The sequence below is a fragment of the Cetorhinus maximus genome, chromosome 4 (assembly GCF_964194155.1).
Source record: "Cetorhinus maximus chromosome 4, sCetMax3.hap1.1, whole genome shotgun sequence".
NCBI lineage: Eukaryota > Metazoa > Chordata > Chondrichthyes > Lamniformes > Cetorhinidae > Cetorhinus > Cetorhinus maximus.
Window position 1 is genome coordinate 38,682,048 of NC_135882.1, and position 6,895 is coordinate 38,688,942.

General features: G+C 40.2%; 1 pseudogene; it reads left to right on the forward strand.

Moving 5' to 3' along the window:
• The first annotated feature begins 2,018 nt into the window (after positions 1-2,018).
• LOC144680136 (U6 spliceosomal RNA) lies at positions 2,019-2,119 on the forward strand (annotated as a pseudogene).
• Positions 2,120-6,895: the final 4,776 nt, after the last annotated feature.

Genomic DNA, 6,895 nt, shown 5'->3' on the forward strand with positions numbered 1-6,895 from the left:
CAAGCATGTCAATTGAGCTCAAGCTAAATGCTCTCAGTTGTGGTGTAGTGCTTATTGTTGACTTTTTTGGCCATTATCCCAGGCATTTTCTACCTGCCCTCCGCCCTCCCCCCCCACCACAAGGCCCAGCATGCTCAAACCTCAGTCAGTGCTGCCATGAACCCCCACCCCACCCCCAGCATTGTTGGCCCGAGGTTCCCTTCTCCTCCTTCCCTCTTTGCACTGTCATCCTTACCCCAACGTTCCTTTTTCCCCGGAACTGTCACCCTTGCTCCAGCACCACAAGCCAGCCATGAAGAAGCCATTGAAGAGACATGCCTGTGCCCCCAGAATCAGTGGAGCCACTGGGATCATTGTGAGCACTGCGCAAAGTTGTGTGCACTCACCTCCGAGTTCCCCTCGAAGTTGAGATCGCTAGGTGCACGCCTTTTAAAGGCAGTTGTAAATTACGCAATTGTGAAATCACACTGACGTGGGATTTAAATTTGATGTGGGGGATGATTCTGACATATGGCCACAATAATGAGATGCAAATTTATTAAAATTAAGTTCCCGAAGTTCATTGGCAGGAAATGTGGCCCGCCATTGCTGCAAGGAGGGGGCAATCGTGTCCTGGATTTATGTTGTCGGGAAATGCAACTAGGGCCTTCTCACGAAATTCTCCAGTCTCTTCACTGAACACACCCGTCATGATCGGGAACAGAAAATCCTGGCCACAGGAATGTAGGAGCAGGAGTAGGCCTTTCAGCCCCTCAAGCCTGCTCCGCCATTCAGCTAGAACATGGCCGATCGTCTACCTCAAAGGCATTTTACCACGCTATTTCCATATCACTTGATGTCAGTGGTATCTAGAAACCTATCGATCTCTGTCATGAATATCCTCAATGTTTGACCTTACAGAGCCCTCTGCCAAAGATTTGCTACCCTGAGTGAAGAAATTCTTCCTTCATCTCAGCCCTAAATGACTTGCCCCTAATACTGATACTGTGACCCTTGGCTCTAGACCTCTCCCAGAGTAAACACCCTTTCTGCACCTACCCTGTCTAGCTCCTTAAGAATTCTGTAAGTTTCCATGAAATAAAAGAGATACCAAAATCAACCAAAAATCCTTAACTAGGAAATGAATCAAAAATGTATGAAAAATGTTATACTCTGGAAATGTCTGTCACAATCAAGGAAGAAAAATCACAAAAAAATGTAAAAAGCATTTCTGGAATGTTTTTCCTCATCTGCAGTGAAATCTGACAAACTGGAGAACGGGTCTAGGTCTAGGTGAAGGTCTCCCTCCAGTCATTCCTTGTTGCTGATGACTCCATGACTCCTCCATCATATGCTTCTGACCAGAAACTGTTTTAAGCACTCTTAAACATTCTTCAGTCAATCTCTAGTGCCAATTCATACACTAGCATCCCACAAAGTGATTTCAGGGCTGTTTTTATGATTAAAAAAACTAGGCACAATTTCTGAGCAAAAAGCATTCTCTTTTGACATTCCTTCTCCTTTAAGGAAAAGCTCTGCTTTTTGAACAATTTATTTGCAAGGCATTAGCAAAGGTTTTCTGGTTTGAACTGTTCCAAGAGAGCCCTCCAGTGTACACCTCTGGTACAAAATTGCTACTGTTTTCTAAATACGCAACAATATTGACATTCAGAGGGGTATATCTGCCAAATGGTCAGAACAGACAGCCTAATTGTGCCGAGAAAATAAACAAGGCCAACCTTGTTGAGGAATATTTCAATTGAAAATTACAACTCTATGAAGAGATGCATCCTTTGCAAAAACACAGAGAACCATATTTATGATTTAAAAAAACAGTGTAAACTGTATTAATCTCATTGATGGGGAACTGTGTAGTACACTGAAAACCGTATGCATTTTGATGAAGCTTGCTCTCAGGTTACCAATCTGTTGATGTGTTGTAACACATGTTTATCATATTTAAGTTCTCAGTTATTGCCAAGGTCACTTCTTTAACACTTTCCAAATCCATCTAAAAGGGCAAATGCAGCAAGTGCATAGGAAAACCCTCTCCTCGTACAAAAATTGGAACGAAATAGAAATTAGCATGGCTCCTGTGCAAGAATGACTTACAACATGGAAAGAATCATAGTAAAGCATTCTAAGTTACACACCATCCTGACTTGGACATTTATTGATGTTCATTCATAGTCGCTGGGTCAAAATCCTGAAAAGACTTAACTAGCAGCATTATGGAAGTACCTTCACCACAGAGACTGCACCAGTCCAAGAAGTCCCATCAATTTCTCAAAGGCAATTAGAGATGGGCAATAAATGCTGGACTTACCAGCAAAGCCCATATCACACAATGCAAAATAGATCTATTCCCTCAGACAGACCCAGGATTGGGGTGATTTAACATGGTTCCCCAAATGTGGATATTCCCAATATCCTAGCTCAAAAACTACATTCAAATTATGACAAGACTAAAGTAAAGTTTGTAGTGGAATTAAGGCTAATAGATTCGATGATATCAAGTAAACATTGAAATGGTAGCATGCTAAGAAATGTAAATAAATTAATTTCACATGAATTTGTTGCTTTCTTTTCTCTCACTAGAGTTTCCACCATATCTTTCTGCAGGGTTCCGAGTCTTAAAGCGCCCCAGCTATTGCGCCCGCTCATACTTGCCTCAGCACAAAAAGACTCAAAAGGATCCAACCAGAACACAATCTATGGACCAGAGGAGCAAGATGGAAAAGTTACAGCGTATCTCTCTTCTTTACAAAAGCTAAAAAAATCCCTTGTGGAAGAGTCAGTTCTGTAAAGACGGGGCTCCTGGTATTGGCATGGGATATGGTATTTGTACATAGAAAAACACTTTATAAGGCCCCGCCTTACAACTAAATTAAATTCCTAAAGTCAAGAAGGTACAAGCATGCTAATTCTATCTGTGCTGCAGATTCTATAATGGCACAGAATTTCTAAAGAGGCCTGCCTGAGGGGAATAAAATCTTTCAATCTTTACCCTTGTGTGAGGTATGTCAAAGTCTGTACTGATGTCATTTAGTTTTGCAATTATAATTTAAGTTAAATTATTTGTTTAGCTTTGTGTTGACATGTGTTAGGCATTTGTAGCTTTCTGAATATCTGACCAAGTCCTCATTTCAGTTTTCTTTTGCACAAATTGCTTTTCTTAACTTGTAGATTTAAGTCGCAGAATCATCCTCGCTTTTTATAGTTCACAAGAGATGCCAGTATGAGGCAACTGGATTAGGCTTCAGGCCCATACGTACTTTAGGGCTGTGAATGCCTTGTCCTCAAAAGCTTGTATTTCATTTACCCGAGTAGATTTTCTGATTTCTGGATACTCGCATAGATCTATGCTCATATTTGCTAAGTTGTAGCTCAAAATTGGAAACAAGGTCCTACACCGGCATAAGACCCTGTTCAGCATATTCAAGTGCACCTGTTTCAGATAAAAGCTTTTCTTTATTTATTGTTTCATTGGTTGGAGGCATTACTGGCAACATCAACATTTGTTGCCCATCCCTAATTGCCCTTGAATTGAGTGGCTTGCTAGGCCATTTCAGAGTGTCAGTTAAAAGTCAACTACATTGTTGTGGATCTGGAGAGACCAGCCAAACCATATAAGGAAAGCAGATTTCCTTTCCTAAAGGGCTTTCATGAACCAGGTGGGTTTTTACAACAATTAATGATAGCTTCGTGGTCAATATTACTGAGGCCAGCTCTCAATTCCAGATTTTATTAATTAAATTTAAATTCTACCAGCTGCCAGAGTGGGATTTGAACCCATTTCCTCAGAGTATTAGTCTGGGTCTCTAGATCACTCGTCCAGTGACATCACCACTATGCCACCATTTCCCCCATGACAGGCACTCACTTACAGATTTTCTATGAAAAATGGATAGGGAAAGCCTCAGGCATCTAAGGACAGATATGTTTCCCTGCCATTTTCAGCTGTTAGACATCTCTGAAACTGGACAGTTGATAATCAGTATAAAATTACAGCATAGAATGAGGTGATTTGGCCCAATTAACTGAAAGACCTATCCAACTAGTTCCAATCCACTGATTTTTCTCAACACACTTCTATTTTTTCTAATATTTAACCACGTCCCTTTTAGAAATTATTTTGTTTTGTGCTTCAACCTTGTTTGTGGAAGGGCTTTCCACGTCCTGACAATTCTCTCAAAGAAAATGTTGTCCTAACCTTTCTCTTGTACTTTTAATAATAATCTTAAATTAATGCATCTATTTACCGACTATCATGTCTTATCAAAATGTCAAATAGTTTTGAATACCTCTCCTCTTAAAACTCTTAGCTCAAATTTAAAAATCTCACCTTTGTGTTCCAATCCCTCGTTGGAATTGTTCCCCCAACCTACAATGCTTCATAACGCTACAATCTTTCAATTCCGACTTCTTGTGTATCCCAACTTCCTTCAATGGGCTGTTGGCTGCCTTCTATCTAAGCCCTCAGCTATAGAATTCCCTCCCTGAATATCCCCATCTCTTTACCTCCCTTTCTTACTTTATAACACTCTTAAAACATACCACTTACTACCCTAATGTCTCTGTTTTTGTCCTTGTGTCAATTTATGCCTGATTATGCTCCGGTGAAGTGCCTTGAGACATTTACTACATTAAACTTTCTAAATAAATGCAAGTTAGGAACATAGCAACAGGAGAAGGTTATTCAGCCCATCGAGCCTGCTCTGCCATTCAATACAATCATGGCTGATCAAACACTTCAGTGCCTTTTACCCACATGAGCCCATAACCCTTTAGGTTACTGTTAATCAGAAATCTATAAACCTCTACCTTAAACATACTCAATGTCTGAGCTTCCACGGCCCTCCGAAGTAGAGAATTCCAAAGATTCACAACCCTCTGAGTAAAGGAATTTCTCCTCATCTCGGGCCTAAATGGCTTCCCCCTTATTTTGAAATCATGTCTCCTGGTTCCAGACTCCCCAACCAGGGGAAACATCTTACCTGCATCTACCCAGTCTATTCTTTTAAGTATTTTGTAGGTTTCAATGAGATCACCTCTCATTCTTCGAAACTCTAGAGAATACAGGTCCAGTTTCCCCAATCTCTCTTCATAAGACAGTCCCGCCATCCCCGGAACAAGTCTGGTGAACCTTCGTTGCTCTTCCTCTATGGCAATAATATCCTTTCTGAGGTAAGGGGACAAAAACTGTACATAGTACTCCAGGTGCAGTCTAACCAAGCTTCTATAAAATTGAAGCAAACCTTCACTACTCCTGTACTCAAACCCTCTTGTGATAAAGGCTAACATTCCAATAGGCTTCCAAATTGCCTGCTGCACCTGCATGTTAGCTTTCAGTGACTTATAAACAAGGACACCCAGGTCCCTTTGTACATCTACACTTTCTAATCTCTTACCATTTAGGAAATACTCTGCGCATCTGTTTCTTCTACCAAAGTGGATAACCTCACATTTTTCCACATTATATTCCATCTGCCACGTTCTTGCCCACCCACTAAGTCTGTCTAAATCCTCCTGTAGCCTCTTTACATCTTCCTCACAACATACATTCCCGCCTAGCTTTGTATCATCCATGTACTTGGAAATATTACATTTGGTCCCTACATCCAAATCTTTGATATATATTGTGAACAGCTGGGGCCCAAGTACTGGTCCTTGCAGTCACAGCCTGCCGTGAGAATGGCCTGTTTATTCCTACTCTGTTTCCTGCCTGTTAGCCAATCCTTAATCCATGCCAGTATATTGCCTCTTATCCCATGTGCTTTTATTTTGCTAATCAACCTCCCGTGGGGGACTTTATCAAAAGCCTTCTGAAAATCCATATATACTATGTCCATCGACTATCCTTTATCAATTTTGTTAGTAATGCCCTCAAAAAACTCCAACAAGTTTGTCAAACATGATTTCCCATTTGCAAGTCCATGCTGACTATGCCCAATAGAATCATGATTATCCAAGTATCCATTTATCACATCCTTTATAATAGATTCTAGCATTTTCCCAACTACTGATGTAAGGCTAAAAGGTCTGTAATTCCCTGTTTTCTCTCTCCCTCCCTTCTTAAATAGTGGGGTGATATTTGCTGCCTTCCAATTTTCAGGAACCATTCCAGAATCTATAGAATTTTGGAAGATGCATCCACTATTTCTATAGCAACTTCTTCCAACATTCCGGGATGCAGAATATCAGATCCCTGGGACTTATCAACTTTCAGTCCCATTAATTTCTGCAATACAACCTTCTTTCTTATACTAATTTCCTTCAACTCCTCATTCTCCCTAGTCTCTTGGATCTCTACATCTGGGAGATTTCCTGTATCTTCCTCAGTAAAAACAGACACAAAGTAACCATTTAGTTTCTCTGCCATTTCTCAATTCCCCACTATGAGTTCTCCTGACTCTGCCTGTAATGGACCCACATTTGTCTTAGCCAAATGCTTCCTTTTTACATACCTATAGAAGCTTTTACAGTCATTTTTTAATGTTTTTTGCTGGATTGCATTCATATTCTATTCTCCCTTTCTTTACCAGATTCTTGGCCTTACATTGCTGTATTCTAAAAACCTCCCAATCTTTAGGTTTATTACTATTTCTGGCAACTTTATAAGCCTTTTCTTTTAATCTTATACAATCCTTAACTTCCTTTGTCAGCCACGGTTGACTGACTTTTTTGGGGTTTTTGCACCTTGGAGTAATGTATAGGTGCTGTAAGCTATGTAATAAATCTTTGAAGACTATCCATTGTCTATGCACAGTCATATCTTTTAATGTAATATATTTTCCCAATCCACCTCAGCCAATCTGTCCCTAATGACTTCATAATTTACTTTATTCAACTTTAACGCCCTTGCTTCAGAGTGGACTATCTCACTTTCAAACATAATGTAATATTCTATCATATT